General features: G+C 33.9%; 1 long non-coding RNA gene across 1 annotated transcript; it reads left to right on the forward strand.

Annotated features, from left to right (window-relative positions):
- Window positions 1-2,527: 2,527 nt before the first annotated feature.
- Window positions 2,528-7,646, forward strand: LOC139077969 (uncharacterized). Its single transcript, XR_011530643.1, has 2 exons — window positions 2,528-5,168; window positions 5,683-7,646. It is a non-coding gene; the product is annotated as an uncharacterized lncRNA (long non-coding RNA).
- Window positions 7,647-18,380: the final 10,734 nt, after the last annotated feature.

Raw genomic sequence — 18,380 nt, forward strand, 5'->3', positions numbered from 1 at the left:
TACTTCTGACCACAGCTAAATTACTAACATTCAAGATCGTCTAAGAAATGGTAAACATATTTTTATATTAAAAAATCAATACCTGCCTCTTTCAGCTTCTGAATGTCATTAGGCACTACCATTGGTCAACATATAAACTTGATATTTTTTTTTCTTTCTTTCTTCTTAAAAGATTGGCACAAGAGCCAACAATTGTTGCCAATCTTCTTTTCTTCTTCTTCTTCTTCTTCTCCTCCCCAAAACCCCCCAGTACATAGTTGTATATTCTAGTCATGAGCGCCTCTGGTTGTGCTATGTGGGACACCACCTCAGCATGGCCTGATGAGGGGTGCCATGTCCATGCCCAAGATCTGAACCTGTGAAACCCTGTGCCAGTGATGCGGAGCACGCAAACGTAACCTCTAGGCCATGGGGCCAGCCCCTAAACTTGATAGTTTTAAAGTCAAATATTCTTACCTCTGGCTCACACTGTGCTCACCTTGAATGATTAGAAATATGCAATAAAAATCAAGAGTAGATAATAGGGTCAAAGAAATCTTCTTTATGAAAAATAGTGCACTCTAGACAATTCATCCTGAAACTATATCTTCTTCTTCCTCTTGTAGGACCAACCAAAAATTCCATATCACCCCCTACAAGTGGGTTTCAGTGAGCTTTCCTAAAATCAGTGCAATTTCATGAGCACATTATATGATCTCCCAATTTTCTGTCATATATATATAGTATTTAAACAGAAAAAAACAATAAATTTCTCACATTTATTATAAACATTCATGACAGCCATTTGTTCATTCATTTATTTATTCAAAAAATATATATTAAAAACTGCTTATGTGCTAGTCAATATGCTTTATTCTAGTGATACAGTAGAGATTATGACAGCATCTTTCCTGCCCTGCCCACATAGAACTCACAGTCTAATGGAGGAGGGAAACAATAAGAAAATATTTAATTAAGCAAATCAATCCAATTGTATTAAATGTCACTAAACAGAGCACAAGGGATAAAATGATATGTCTGAGGAAGACATTCCTGACAAATTGACACTTAGAGTAACTTACAAAGATCAAGTAAAATGTTCCATAAGGGGGAAGAAAATGAACCATGAAAAAAACCTATGAATTTATATAAAAACAATATTTTGTTTTTATAATAAGTTTTTAAAAGGTTTTCTGGATAATAGCATTTTTCAGTTTATTTTCTAAGCAGATCATATAAAAAAACTTACAGATTTATATTACTGTTATCCATAAGCCCCCTTCAGAGCCACCCCCTATGTTCCACACTCCCCTAAAAATGTGCTATGGCTGACAGATCTACAGTGCATGGAAACAGCCCCACGAAGATGCAGGTTCTTGACTGAGAAGCCTCCAAACTGTCCAACTTAATATAATGTGGATTCTCTCAGATTAAATCAAGAAGCTGACTAAAAAGCAAAAGCATATTGTAACACTTGGAGAAAAATAAGCTATGCAAATAACTCCTTCATCTACTCAACTATTTATACATATACCTAATATAACAACCAACAATAACAGCAAAAAGAAAAAAAAAGAGGTTATTAGAGTATAACAACCCAATCTGAGCATTTCATCTAAAGACAGAGAGTGTATTTGAGTACTTTTTTTTTTTTTTTTTTTTGCTCAATAAGATCACAACATCACTGAACTGTCAGTATGGTTCATGGGTTAAGAGCACGGATTTTTCTAATCAGACGTGTTTCTGGTCTTCACTCCATCACATAAGAGGAGCATGACCCTGAGCAAGTTACTTTAATCAAAATGATCTTTGTCAGTAAATTGAGAAAAATATTAGATCTTACAACTGATGTAAACCTTGTAAGAACTAAATGTAAATCAATTAGCATGACAGCTAGCACAAAAATGTTCAATATATGCTAAATGGAAAAAAATGTGTTTTGTGTAAGTAAACAACACCTAAAGTATTGTATACAAGTTCACTGGCGCATTAACATAGTTTAATTTATCATTCCTTAATTGTTAGAATTTCAGATGTTTGCTTTCACTGTAGATGTGAAAAAGAAATTTAATAAACGCTACAGCAATCCTCAGGCATCAATGCTTTTTTGGACATATTTATGGTTAATTACTAAGAGTCGTTTATGAACTATAACATATGGCATGCTTAGGTTTTCATACATAGTGAAAATTTATCAACAAACAACATGGTTACAGCTCACCTTACCATTAGCAATGTCAAGTAGTATTCATCTCATCATTCCTTTTATAACCCTGAACATTCACATTCTTTCCGTGTCTAATTTAAGTTTTCTAGTTTTATAGATGAAAATAGTACGCCATTATTTTCATTTAAAAACTTTTGAACAGTGATAAAGTCGAACATTTTCTTAAAAGTAATATTTGAAATTTGATGAGACATTTAAGAAATAGCGTGTTGTTATTATGCTCCATGTAGACAGAGTTCAATAGATGTGGTTCTTGCGTTGCGTTGCTTGATTGCCACCTTTAAAAATTAATTACTTTTTGTTTATCCTTCTCCTTCTTAGATTACAATAAGTCGTGCCATTCACACAAGTTCTTCCAGAGGCTTAATTGCTTCTTTGAAAGGTTTGGCAGATACATCAAGCCAGTTCATTAATGCACAGATGATTCCTTCACATTAAGAAAGACACATTGGAGCGCCACAAATGTCAAGTAAGTTATTACGCACGGAAAGCAGAAAATGGCAACCATCAAAAGGTGAGCCCTTATTCAGTCAGGACCAAAAATAAAACTGCAGTAATTCCTTAGTGTAATAATGGAGAAATATTAGATTATTTTAAGGTCATGCAAGGAGAATCTTTCATTTGTCAACTATGTTCCTGTGCAGAGGGACTATTTCTTTGTGCCTCGCTATTCTGCTCACAAATCAGTCTGAAAGGACCAGCAGATTTTACTACTGTAATTCACTTGTTTTGATTCCTTTGCCCAAATATTTGCTGAGTAAATATTATTTCTAAGCACATGTAGACGTGTGTCCTTCCCTTTAGTTATGAAGAGTTTAATAGGAAGGATTAAAATTAACATACTGTTATATAATTTAAAAATAGACAAAATGCACTAATGGTAATGACAAAGGAATAACCATAGAAGTTTGCAAATTCGGAATTACTACTAGCTCTGAATTCTATCTGAGTGAGGTCAATATATTCATAAAATTCATTTGACATTAGAAAATCTCAATTATTTCTCAAGCACTTAAACACTGATATAAGCATGGATGTGTACATTTATCTATTTGATCTGCCCCAACTGAATAAGTAATGAACTAGAATTACATATCAACAGTTAATTAGGACATACCTCCTCTTAACAACTTTGAAAAAGATAGGTAGCTTCTGTAATATCACTCCAAATTTATTCATTTAATCATTTTATATAAAAACATTTATTTTGGAGTGAGGATGGTAGGAAGAACACAATCAAAATGCCTGTATAATCTGTATGCCAAGGATGCGCAGAGAACAAAATAGGCACAAATTCTAATTCCTTAAGTTCTATATTCTAGGGAGAGTAGAGAGTAAACAACATGATAAACTAGAAGGAGATGCATTCTATAGATAAAAGAAATGGGAAAGGCAAGTAGGTGAGGGCTGTTTGACATTGAGTGGTGTGGGGGAAGTATTCCCCAAGAGTGTGATCCACGAACAGAGCCATGAACTTTCCAGTGGGAAACTATTCCAGACGGAGGATTGAGCATACACAAAGACCCTGTGGTTTTATAGTTCTTATATTTTTTCTGTTAAAAAAATAGATCAATTTTACTGGATTAGAATGAATGATTGGCAGAAAAATGGGAGATGAGGTGAGAAATTTAATAGGAAGGAAATACTATGAGTTTTAATTGAACCCATATTTTGGAGTGGCAAGTGAATATTTTCATGGGCCTTGCTTTTTTACCATGTTTTATTCCAATTAACTTTAAAGATATGATGTAGTAAAATTAGATATATATTCATTCATTTTATAACTATTAAAATCAGAATCTGAAAACAAGTTTATAAATAAGATACAGGTAATGTTAAAAACTATATAATTCAAATTGGCTATACTAATTCAATGTGAAAAAGACTTTTTGCTAACATTAAATGGGTAATGAAAAGACTTTTTTAGTGAAAGATTAATTGTTTTTATTTATATCAGCTTTTTCATTTCTGAATATGATGAAAAATATTGCACTATCATTCTTGTTGCTGTAACTTTACTTTTTAAACAGTGAAACATTTTTACCATATGTGAATTGTTAGGATGAGTTAATGCATTTAATAAAGTACCACACAATATGACACTGAATGTTTAAAGTACTATTTAAAATGTTTCCAATGATTGTTTACGACTGACTTTCATAGTAAAAATGTGGTCCAAGTTCCAAATGTACGAATGAAGAATCTGAGCAATGTCTCTATTATTCATGTGACTTTGGCCCTCCTTTTATTGTTTAAGTACTTTTGGCTTTGACCTAAGTACACTGCTATGTAATGGTTTAAGATGACTTAATTTTCAGAATATTTGTTCTGAAAAATGTCCTTTGCTCAGCTACTCCTGATCTCATTTGATCTCTACTGTGCTCAAAAATAATCATAATGAACTCAAAGTTCAATGAACTCAAAAATGCCAGAAAATACATCACTGGCAGAGTTGCTTAGAGAGTCTGGAAGTTTTTGAATCTCTCTTTGAAAAACACTTGGTCTATTCTCGGCTGCAGAGTTGGATGTTCTTACAGACTTCAAAGAAAGGGTACTGGGCTGGAAAGTCTTACACAATCAAGCAAACTCCAGTGAAACTGTCAGACTGTCTAATTGCTTTTTGTCTTCAATGTATCTTCACTGATAAGAGAATAGCAAAGAAGAAAGAAAGCCCATTTTGTAGAACTAGTCTTCCAGAGGATGAGATCAAAAGAGAAATTGAATGAAGATTACGTCAATGGTACATTAAATAAAGCACTGGCCTTTGAACTCCTCATCCGGCACATTTTTTCAAGGAGGGATCTGTAACATTTGCAGCACTAAAGTCTCACCAGGATGACTAAATTAACATCCTTATTAGACTCCTCTAGTTATTTCTACCGGATGGCTAAAGCAGCAGCAGCCACAACATGGAATCTGACACCTCATCAGGCAGCAGTTGGATCAAATTCCCACCACACAGGTAATCTGGAACAGTCATAAAAGTTTCACTGAACTTCTAAGAAAGGTGAAATCATGCAATTTTCTAGCATCATGCAAAGTAGTACGACTCAGAGTAAATTTAGCAATACCTAAGTATGCTGTGCTGATCTAGCAATACTTAAATATGACAAAATAAAACAATTAAATGTTATATCAAACCTTAAAAAGGTCAAAACATTCAATAAACATAAAGCCAAAATATTAATTTCAATAAAAATTTTTTGGATTGTATAGCTACTTGTATTTTTACCTATATGTTTAAAAGCTGATCTACATTTAGTTATGATAACATAGAACCGGTTTGGAAGCCAGAATTTACACTAAATTTTTTCAGATCTGTTTTGGGAATCTGGTAGGATAGGGTGATTCTGGCCTCTGGTGATTGGTGTTTGTCGTGTGAGCTTGAGTCAACAAAATTTGAGAAGTGTTATGGATCTGGATGGAAGTTCTACTGGCCAATGCATGATATGCTGATGTCTTTCTTTCTGCTGCAGTAATCAACAGTGTTCCAGACAGTGCCTGCTCTCACATCCTGGGTCTCAGAACACAGAAGATAGGAACCAGAGCTCCCAGCTCACCCAAGATGAACATGTGACAGACACAAGAAATATCCCTTGGCTGTTTTAAACTTCTGAGATTTTGTTTTCGCTTATATCTTACAAAAGCATATTCCCAAGGCTACTGATGAATGCAATCAGTATTTGTGAAGCAATTCATTTACAGCTATCTTCATTCTAAATATTTTCCAAAATTTCTACTTTGTTACTTATAAAGTATCCAAGAAGAGATCAAGATACCAAGTTCAAATTATTTTTATTTTATTAAATGACATATATAATTTGCATATGAAAACTGTAGCAACCTTCCATAATTCTTCTATTATTTATCTCAAAAAATGTAATCTGTTCTTTATTCTATATGTTTTTTCTGATTCTTCTTTGGAAAAGCAGGTCATATAAGGACTATAGTATTATTCTATGGTAGTAGTTTAGTAATTTATAACCATTTAAATTAAAATACAATTTGTATATATGAAATATAGATCAAAATGAACAAGAATCCAATCAGTCATTGTTTTAGAAAATGTTGAATTTGATTTTTGTTTGTAGTTTGAGACAGAGAGAAGTCTATTATTATTAACATTATTTCTATTATTTAGTTTTTCTGGAACAATTAGTGTTGAATCAAGACTTTATTCCCAATCATTGTCCTATCTCAATGTGGAATTATGGAATAAGAATATTTCATTTTTGAGTAAATGTTTTAAAAAACGAAAAGGTTGGAGTAAGTGCGAACAGCAATATAAGCAGTATTGAGAGCGCATAAATGTAAATTAAAATCACATTTAAAAGTCAATCTCTGTAAACAATTATAATCAGTCTTTGTATTTATGTTTTTATAAATTATTGCAGAATTTACTTGCTGATAAAGTACACCATGATTATAAAACAGATAAGAGGAGCACCATTCTTCACTTGTTTCTGTGGAAACCAGACTCACACAAACATACTCTGTTTAGAAGAAAAACAGAACACAACAGGAGCTGGGGTATGTCTTCATTTGGTTGAGTGTAAATGAACTGAACAGTGTGCTTCAGAGACTCTCACAGAGCATCATTATCACCTGGGAGGAGAGATGAAGAGTTTCCCAACCTCTCCATCTTTCGCCAGCTTCAAAATGTAGAATGTAAGCCAGTAGAAAAGAAAGTAAGTAGGAGTTACATGTTCTCAGATTGGGGATTTACCTCACGTTTCACATTCTTTCAGCTGGTGCAACAAAGCAAGTGTATATGGACACAGGCAGCACATACAGAACCTAGAGAAACAGAGTACCTGTACTTACAGCCTCAGGAGTACTTCACAGAGAAAATTATAATTCTTCAGTATTGGTTCTTATTTTAAAAAAAACTACAGAGACTTTAAATTTACATGAAGAATGGTGCACGTTACAAATATCGTGAAAACTGAACATGAATTTCTTGGTCAACTCTCAACCTAAAGATATAACTTCTCTGTTGTAAACCAAGGGAATTTAATTTTAATAAATTCATGAAATGATTCTTATAAATCCAGCCTATCACAATTTCACTGGAATAGAGCTCTCATTCTTACATTCAGAAAACTTTTCAGTACAGATAGAAAAGAAGCTTTTCTGTCCTTAGCTGTGCAATAAACTCGTCTAAAGCTTTATATATGAGACAGGAAAAAAGTGACTAATAGATATGGGAAGATGAATGGAGATATACACCCTAGAAATTGCAGAGATTTTGCAAGAAAAAAAATGGAAGGGAAATATTAATAGAAAAAATTCTTTCTGGTTAAAAACTTATCAGATTTACTTGTGAAAATGCTACTGTATAAAAATAAGAGATCTCACTTAAGACTTGATATATACCAATCAAGCTATCATCATGTTACTTTATAATTCTATACATATATTAAAGAGTTCTTCCAAGGGGCGAAGTTCCAAGAGTGTTCTTGATGTTTTTCTATATCGTAGGGCTGAGCTCTAACTTGTTACAGAAATATTCGAGATACAGAAAAAGTGGTTCTTAAAATTCATCTCATCTAGTTTGGGAGTTAATATAGCCACACATCACTGAACAACGGGGGATACATCCTGAGAAATACATCGTTAGGCAATTTCGTCTTTGTGTGTACATCATAGAGTGCACTTACAGAAACCTAGATAGTATAGCCTACTACACACCTAGGCTATACAGTACTAATCTTATGGGACCACTGTCATATATGGGATCCATCATTGACTGAAACGTTGTTATGTTGCACATGACTGTTGTTGGATTTATCCAACTGTGCCCCTCACTATTATTATTTTAAAAAATTATGTATATCAAATTTGTAATAAGGTCCCATTTTGAAATTCAAAGTCCTTTATGAAATATATGTAATGGCAAGGAGACAATTAGGTCAAGGAGCTAAGGGGGTCTCTTGAGTCATAAGGTCATCTGATATTTCTATTTTAGCTTGGTGTAGGTAAGTAATTGTGAGCTTACACAATCTTGATAAAGGGAGTACATGAGAAAGTGATAATTTACCCCTTAGTAGAACTGAGTAAGTCTTTGAATGAACGACCAAATAAAAGATAACCAATGTGATCTGATATGAAGCTTTGATGGAGAAGAACTTGTGAGAAACAACTTCTGATAAAAACATAAGGGCAATGAACCCTGGCCTTGAGGAGGTGTTCATTCGTATTTCAGTATAATTCATTGTGTTTTCGGATGTTTTATTTTACAGGATAAAAGTAAAAGTCTTGTGAACATTTGCCGTCGTTAAGAAGAGTGTGCTTGTTATTTTGTTGGAGCTTGTTTGATCTTTGTCCTCTCATTAACCTCTTTTCGTATTTACTTACTTGTGTTGCAACTGATGGGTTCATAATTTATTTTTTGCTCCCTTTTATCTGGCCACTTGAGTAAAAATTAGGTCAGGGGAGACAGTTAAGCTTTTGATGTTGTTCTAATAGGATAGAGTTTGACAGGTGAAAAAACCAAGGGAGGTCTGATTCAAATTCTCCGTGCATCTGACTAAAGCGAAATATAGGTTTAGCAAAGAAGAATTCAAATACTAAGTATCTTGGCAATGAAGAAGTTAGGCTATGATTTAAAATTTAAATGCCTTGAAGGAATTAGATCATCAGTATGTACTTGTTTTGCATACTAGTCAATCCATTTGATCCAATTTATATAATCAAAATTTGTGAAATAAATTTAAAATTATAGAAAGGATCAAAAATACACCAGGATTTAAAATGTACTGAAAGAGTGCAAAATTCTTAAAATCATCTTTTAGGTGGTAATAGGAGTTATGACTTTGATATATCTGAATAATTACTTTCATTGTTTTCTAATTTTTGACATATTTACACATGAGATAGGTACAGTTATATACGTTAGTTTTAGCTTTAAAAATGACACACGTTTAGTGGTTTAACATAATCACAACCACCTTTTTCTTTACAAATCTGTTGGTCATTGGGGCACTGCTGCCTAATCAGACTTAGGTTTGAGTGATCTCAGTTGGGTGTGCTCATATGTCAGTGGTAAGCTGATGGGTTAGTTAGGACTGGTCTGTCTCCAATGGAATCATTCACATGTCCAGTAATTGCTTAACTGTTAGCTAGTGTGATCAAGTGGCTGGGAATTGCATTTCTTATCCAAAGATTCTACCAGGCTAGCCTGGACTTATAGTCATGGTGAAGCAGGGTGCCAAGAAGCCTAGCAGAAGTGTGCCAAGTCTCTTGATGCCCAGATTCAGAATTAGCACATTGCCATCTTGGCTACAGTGTATCAGTCAAAGTAAGTGGCAAGACCAGCCTGTATTCAAGGGATAGGTAAAATAATCTTCTTTTTATGGAAGAAATTGCAAAGATAAATGCAAGGAAGTTTGGATATGGTGCGGGGGTGGGGGGGGGGTCATTGTATGTGAATTTATGTGTATCTATGAGTGTGTGTGGTATAGTTCCCTGTGTGTGAGGTGATGGTTTTATAGGATGGGAAGGAAAGAAAGTCTTCTCCTCTTTTGTTGATATACGGCTTTGAACTTTGACCTAGAGCATCGCTGTGACTGTTGATGCTATATGTCTCAGTATTTATAGACAGATGCTACAGGTCATCATGTCAGAAATTCACGAGCCAAAAATACCAAGAGATCTCTCAGGAGAAAGATCTATAGTTGCAGAACTCATCGGTCTTTGGGGATTTTTGTATCACTAAATCTCTCTGCCAACTGACATGGTCTTTTTGATGTTGTGGCTATTTTGAGAGGGCAGAGGGTAAACTAAGGGGTACGATGTTTTGAGAGTTATTGTAATTTGGGAGCCTATGAGAGTTCTTTAAAGTCTCACTCAGAGCCAGGCTTCAGCAGTAGGGCAGGCTGATTTCAAAAGCTGTGTCATCTCTCCAACCGTTCCTGTATCCTGGGGACCTTCCTGTATAATGGGACCCTGCAGTGCCTGCTTTCAAGCAGTGCTTATTTTCTTACCTCTTGCATCTGGATAACTTTGTGACAAGCTTAGTCCAGTAGAATGTGACAGGAGTTACACTGTGCAAGTTCTGAGTCTAGAGCTCAACAGGCTATGCACACTGGCCCTCTCTCAGGACTGCTGCCTCCTCTAGGTGAACAATCTAAGCTGACCTGCCAGGAGATGAGAGGTCACCAGGATCCCAGCCAGGTCAGTCCAGCTGTCCCAGGTGAGGAGCAAAACTTGTGAAAGAGCCAAGCTAACATTAGCACGGCTGACCACAGATGTGTAAAGAATCCCAGTCAAGCCATATAATTGTGAGTTAAATAGGTTTTTTTTTTTTCCAGTGAGGAAGATTGGCCCTGAGCTAACATCTGTTGCCAATCTTCCTCTATTTTTCATATGTGGGATGCTGCCACAGCATGGCTTGATGATCTGTGTTTGTGCCCAGGATCCAAACCTGAGAACCTTGGGCTGCCAAAGCAGAGCCAGTGAACTTAACCAGTAAATGATCTTTTAAAGAACTAGGTGTTGTGTGGGTGGATTTTATGAGCAGCAATGGATAACTTATCCAGTTACGGAAGTTGATTCACTCAAAATTATCTTCAAAAGTCACAGTAATCAAATCATTTCTTTACATTCCCTAGGGTCTACGGCTTCAAGATGGAATGATAAAACATTATGATAATATTAATAAAAATATAGCCTCAATTAATTTTTAAAAAACAGAGCCTAAAGGAATATTTTTATACAAGTGATCACTAATGAACTAACATGTATTAATTACATAAAAAATGGTCAACCCATCCATGACTCTGTGAGGAATATAATGAAAACACGCTTAATGATTCCATTTTTTTGACACGTACATAACAGATATGTAAAATATGGTTGTCAAATTAATTTTATACAAGGCAATGTGTCTTCTGAATTCTTACCAATATTAATTAAGAATAAGAATCTCTATCATTAATTATATTTTAATTGCAATAAACTTGTGATCATTTCATAAGGGCTTGTGAATAATTATTTGTAAAATATCTTTTTATTATAAAGCATGATTCATTTTGTTATTAAAATAAACAACCTATATTATTGATTTTTTTACAAAATGATTGGAACTATCTTTTGACACAGATTTAAAATAATATTTTGGTAATTTTGAAACAGATTGAAAACATTTTGTAAGTACTGACAAAAAATTTAAGAAACGAGGATATAAAAATTTGAATAACTTTTGGTAAAATATATATTATTAATAGATATTTAGGCTTGAGGATTTATATTTCAAGGAGGAGTCTATTTCTAACCATTTACTACTTACCCTGGGATTCTTTGCAACTGAGTGTGGCTACCCAACTACTAGGAAGAAGACCATGTTACAGAAAAGAGTTACCACTTATGGGTAAATCCTAGTTTGAGAGATTGACTTGAGTATATTAGACACATTGCAATTTCTCTGTATGTTTGAATCTTCATCAGTCAGTTAATGTTGCTACTTCTCTCCAGGATTCCTTCCAACTCATAAATATTTCATATGAAATTTTTTCCAGTTTTCGCATACAGAATTTAGGTAATCAAAAGATGTGTCAAATAATATTATAAACACTTTTGTAAATTCACAAACTCCTTTCAATTTGTGGCCAAAAACAATGCCACATAGTGTGGGTCTGGCTAAGAGCCAAATGCAAACTGTTGACAGCTCATCACTGACATTTCTCCCTTGGCCTTTCTGAGTGGCAGTCAGTCCCCTCTTTCCTTCTAGCATGGGAAATTTAATAGAAACAGTCACATCTAATTTTCCCTCTTAGAGAATTGGTCTGTATCATTGAAAATGATTGTGTCTATAAAAAGCCAGGAAACAAAATACTGAATGAATTTGTACAGAAGTCATGTTCAATGGCTTATATAATGTGGGAAAGGTAAGAAAATTTGTTCAATTAATATTTTCATATCTCAAACTTATTTTATTATTATACATAGAAAGCAATGCATAGAGAGAACTCCTCTAAGCAATAGTCACACACCGATATTTGATTCATGTTCTAATATCGATTTCATTAAATATGTTTTTATATCTTCTATTATTCAGTACCTCACTTAGACACAGGCATGCCCCTACCCTGGGTTTTGTGCCTCAGAAAGCCCTGTTCTTTGAAGTGCCTTTGAAATTTTCAAGGTCCTCTCAGTGCCTGGAATCTTTTAGGGCTGTTAGGCATGGTCTTCACTTCTCTCCTTTAGTACTTTCTCTGACCCTTTGGCTACTACGATCATGGGTTGAATCAGATACTCTGAAGATATTCAGGACTTTGATAAACATGATTATCTTAGGGCTCCTTGGCCAGTTCCCTGCTTCAAGAGACTGGCTTTGTAATGTGATCACATCCTTTGTCCACTGCAGAATTTCTTTCATGGGAGCATGATTTCTTTCATGGGTTGTCAGAACAGTGCTGAAATCTTGACTTTGAGTAAAGCAAATTAATTATACTATAGCAAGAACACCACAAGAAAATATTGCTACCAGCCATGCTTTTTACTGGAAAAGGAAATTATATAATTATAAAACAAGAGTAAAATAACAACTGAGGACAACAAAACTGTAAATAATTTTAAAGTGGTTTTGGAGATGCGAGACTAAAGCAATTCTGAGATGGACCTCAAATGTTTCCAAGTTTAGGGATCCAAAGACCATTAGGAGTCATTTGCTGACTCATATCTTGGCTTCTATCTACATAGTGGTTCACTTCTCTCGTATAAATTTCTCAATGCAGACACACTTATGTACTTATCATGGCTGACATACTCAAAGCTTCCTGTCAGAAAGGGAAAGAGACACCCTCCTGTCTGCTTATGTATGTTCTGTCTTTACTGGTGTATACTGTCTACCTATTAGTGTGTACAAACATATTACATACATAGTGTAATCACTATCCCTTTGCTCTGGCAGCCCAGAAAGGGTGGTACTGAATTTGGCAACTCCGAAAGACATGATTGGGATGGAAGAGATGACCAGTTCTCCAAAAAAAGAATTAGTTAAAATGATCAATATATTCAACAAATATTAACATAATTAGGGTGGGAGAAATGATAAATTATAAATAAATATTCAAAAATAAATTCAGAAATAGTTCAGACATGTTATATAAATATGATTTTTGTTTGAACAATATTGTAGTGGGTGAAGCAGTTAAATATCCTTAAATCATGCAGACTGCAGTGCAGTTTCACTGAATAGAGAATCATGCAATCTGAGTCCTTGTTTTAATTCTTTATTAATTTGCTTGGCTAGCCAGATAGGCTTTAAGTTTACTTGGAGTTGAGATTCTTCACTTCTAAACTGGAGACTTCGATTAGATCATCAAATATTCTGAATGAAGTGGGAACAGGGGGCTGTTTAATTCTTCTGCCTTACTCTCTTCACATCTTCCCAGATCTTGAGGTGCCTTCGGAGGCTACTTTGGGATCATCAGGACCAAACTGAAAAACACTAGACTATGTAATCTGTAGATCTAAATATATTACCAAATCCTCTTTACTATTACATCAAACCAGATTATGACAGAAACGGAGAACTACTTAAGACCTAATAAAAAGGGCAAACTTGAAAAATAAAACTATTGCAAACATTTTTATAATATAATACTTTTGGGTTTATGACACCAGCAATACCTTGCTGTTTGTGAAAGGAAAAGCCAAATATTTAAGAAAATTGCCTATGCATTTCTATTTTTGTTTAGTGTTACCTACTAGGAAAGCATTTATACAACATTTTTTGATACACAGTAACTTTATTGGCACATTTGAGATATACCATACAATTCATCATTTAAAGTGTACAATTCAATAGATTTTAGCATATTCAGGCTTGGGTACCCAGCACCACAATGAATTTTAGATTATTTAATTATCTTAAAAAATAATCCATATACCCATTAGCAATAACTTCCTATTAACCCCCCAACTCCCCAGCCCTCGGAAACCATTAATCTACCTCCTGTCTCTATATATTTGTCTATTCTGGACATTTTTATAAATTAAATCATATAATGTGTGACTGGCTTCTTTCACTTTATTTCAATTTTTAGTTACTGGCTTCATTCATGTAGCATAATGTTTCCAAGGTTCATCCACGTTTTATCACACATTAACACTTCATTCCCTTAGATTTCCAAATAATACTCTACTTCGTGGAATGGATATACATTTTCCTTATCCCTTAATCAGTAGATGGGCATTTGGGTTGTTTCCACTTGGGTGTGTACCTTGGAGTGGAATTACTGGGCCATATTGTAACTCTATGTTTAATATTTGGAGGAACTGATAGAAAATTTTAATAAGTAGTTGCATCATTTTTTATTCTAACCAGCAATGTATATGTTTCAATTTCTCCACATCCTCATTAACACTTGTTATAATCTTCCTTGTTGATTATAGTCATCTTACTGGATGTAAAGTGGGATCTGATTGTGGTTTTGATTTGTTTCCTGGTGAATAATTATGTGGAACTATTTTTCATGTGCTTATTGGTCCTTTCTATATTTTCTTTGCTGAAATGTATATTCAGATCATTTGTCCATTTTTGAACTGGATGATCAGTTTTTTAAAGTATTGAGCCATAATATTTCTCTGTATATTCTAGATACAAACTCTTTCTCAGGTATATTTGAAAATATTTTCTCTCAGGTTGTGTGCTGTTATTTTACTTTTTTAATGGTATCTCTTGAGTCACAAAGGTTTTTAATTCTAAGTCCAATTCATCCGTCTTTTCTTTTATTACTTATGCGTTTGCTGTCACACCTAAGAAGGTACGCCTAAATCAAGATCACAGAGAATCACTCCTATATTTTTTTAAAGGGTTTTATCGTTTAGCTCTGTCTTGACTACATTAAGTCTCCCGATCCCGGGACATGGGATGCCTTTCAATTTATTTAGGTCTTTAATTTCTTTTATAACTGTTTTTATAGTTTTCATGGAATAAATTTTGCTCCTTCCAGTTAAATATAGTCCTAAATATATTATTTCAATATTAGAAATGGAATTGCTTACATAATTTTATTTTAAGGTAATTTATTGATAGTTTATATAAATAAAGTTTATTTGTATATATTGATCTTGTACTCTAAAAGTTTGCTTAATTTGTTTATTAATCCAAATAGTTTTTTTTTTTAGTGGATTCTGTGAAATTTTCTATATACAGGACCATGTTTTCTTGACATAGAGATGGTTTTACTTCTTCCTTTCCAATGTGGGTGAATTATATTTAATTTTCTTACATAAATGCCTCAGTTAGAACCTCCTGTAAAACATTGAATAAAAGTAGTGAGAGTGGATATTCCTCTGTTTTTGACTTTAGGAAGAAAGTATTTGCTTTTATACCATTAGGTGTGATACTAGCTGTGGGTATTTCTCTTTACCAAGCTGAGGTTCACCTTAGACTCATTATAATGTGTTCTTCACATGGTATGCATCTTAATTTTCATCACAAATTGCCAACTTTTCCCAATTTTTCATTTGGCACTTATTTTTAATTTTTATTAAAGTACAGAAATCAATGCCTTTTTTGTTGAAAATTAAAACGTGCACTTACTATTTATCTATTTGTCCATTTTTATGGTTTCATCTTAGCATTCAGATTTAACTTTATCATATTTATATCAATTATACCAATTTAAACTGAATTTTCATATTAACTGAGTTGATTCAAATAAGGCTCTCTTATAGCATGGCATCTTCTTCACTGATAGATTAATAATTATCATTATGATAATCAGTGTTTTCAGTAAGGGAAAAGGGAGGATCCTTAATCCTTACTGATAAGGTTCATATTTTGTTTTAGTCATATTTCTGCTTTTGTATTTTCATATCTAGTGCATGTACTACTTTAATAATTACAATATATATGTGTATTACACATATATTTTTTCCATGGGGAATCCTATTAAAAGGTAAGTTTCTGCTAAATAATGAAGGGTGACTAATGTAATTCATTCATCACACTGAGAGATGAGCTGTTAACTGTAACTTTATCTTTATGGGACACGGACTGAAAGAAGAAATCCAAATAAATAGCTATCCTAATATTTAGAATTAAATTTTACAACAGGAATAAACGTGGAATTATATGTCTCTAATCTTAGATGCCTATACCAGCAGTTCCTATTGCAATGTGTTCATATTATTTAATGTTTAAATAATTTTATCAAGGTATTTAATTTATTTTACATTTATTTTTACCCTCTTTGCCTTTGCTTAAAATTTTTAACATATGTAATATTTTAATATTGCCATAAAGAATTTTTAAACACATTAAATTGTTCTTAATATTTTACCTTTTTATTCTATTAAATGAAAGGTTTTAGAACATCTTGCTCTTACTAGCTTTTCTTCCAATTTTAATGAAATGCTTTGTTTTCGTGGAGATGTTCTCCTGGTAAACCTTTAGTCCACAGGGATTGGGGTGAGTTTCTGGTTTCATGTTAGTCAGACAACATTTTTGCACATTAATGACTACAGTTGAATAATTAGCAATATTTTTATTTTGCAAAATATAAAGAGTCTATGGCATTCAATCTTTAAATTTATCTTCCTTTGTGTTAAATGGATATTGCTACGGCTAATTACCATGTTTCTACATTTAGCAAGAAGCAGCACATATGAAGATAAAAGAACAATGTGATATTTATGAGATGTCAGTACACTACCAATATAGAAATCCTCTAATTATCTCAGAAATATTCATGAAAATTTCAATGCTTTTCTAAGGATTTGGATTGAGCAAAAGCTGATTACTCTTGCCATAAATTAATATTTGAGAGAGTTGAATTTATCTCAGTAGCAATGCAATATCAACCTTTGCATAATGTTCTCCAAGAAGCTTTTTACTAATAGTTATTATTTTAATCTACAGTTGATTCTCAAACAAGTGCTAGTGGAGTGGGGGTGGAAGTGATGTCTCAAGGTGTATGTTCTTTTCATTAAATTATTTTCATGTTAAGGTTAATCATATCAGTCAAAGTTTGAGAAAACACATTTTTATAACAAAAAATTGTTTTCATGCAAGCACAGCTACAGGAAGTGGAGTGGATCATAGTTTAAGGACTTAGCACAGGGCCAGAGATCTTGTGCACAGTCCGGCCTTAGAAGGTAATATTTTCTGCAGAAACGCAGTTATACTGTACATGGAAAACCCCACGTTTTTGAAGTAGTTCCAAATTTTGGCAGACTGGCTTTCATTAGCACAAGTCTTTTCTCTTTTAAATGCCATGACAACTGACATTTCCACCTTTAACAACATTTATATGGGATTGCGCTACCCTTGTGGAAGTTCACAGCTTCTTTGTTGCCTTACACATCTATGAGTTATAAGGTATATAATTTTTCTTACAAGGTGATGATTTTTCTTCAAGGTAAATTATAGCAGGAAGTTGCCACTGTCCTATACATAGAAAATTACTGCCCCTTATTCCCTGTATATTGCTAACTGAATTTGTTGGCATGCATTTATAACTTCAAAAGATAGACAAACAGAAAACAAGCACTTTTTTTCCTTCTGCTTCTTGTCAGTATGCCTAGGTACAGCTACTACCACGGCCAGCAGAGAATGATCCTCTAGGGCCACCTCTGAAGAAATCTGAGAAGTAATTTTCCAAGGCTAGGCAGTTTCATTACTGTAAAGAAATTCCGATATGAGCCTGATGTAGAAGATCAAGTAGGAGACAAAGATAATATAGTGGATAAAGAGGTTTATGAAACAAAGTGCCAAATTTGGAACACAATGGAAGCAAAGCCAAGTAGAAATGAAAAGAGGGGTCATGAAAAATTGCACAGACATCTTAAGGCCTAGACAAAAAGGGAGAAGCTGGGGCCAATCCAGGGTAATTCTCTGAACTTTCATGTGGCGTCTTTGCCCCGTTAGTTTGACAAGGTCTGACTGCGGTGGTTCCTTTTTTGAAAGTGAAGATTTGCCATGGCTTCCTGTAACCACATCATCTACCAGGCTTTTCTATTCTGATTCGACCACGATGGCACAGCAGCTGCAGTCCACTGTCGCCATAGCTGTTTCGATTGATTTTCAGTCCTCTTTTTGCCTTCACATTCCATATTACCTCTTCATTTCTTAGATGTTCACTTTTCCTGAGATTCTTAGCTTTAGGCCCAAAGATATTGTCCTAGAGATATCATCAGTCAATAAGAGTGTTCTTTTGCTTTC

The sequence above is a fragment of the Equus przewalskii genome, chromosome 20 (assembly GCF_037783145.1).
Source record: "Equus przewalskii isolate Varuska chromosome 20, EquPr2, whole genome shotgun sequence".
In the NCBI taxonomy this organism is placed as follows: Eukaryota; Metazoa; Chordata; class Mammalia; order Perissodactyla; family Equidae; genus Equus; species Equus przewalskii.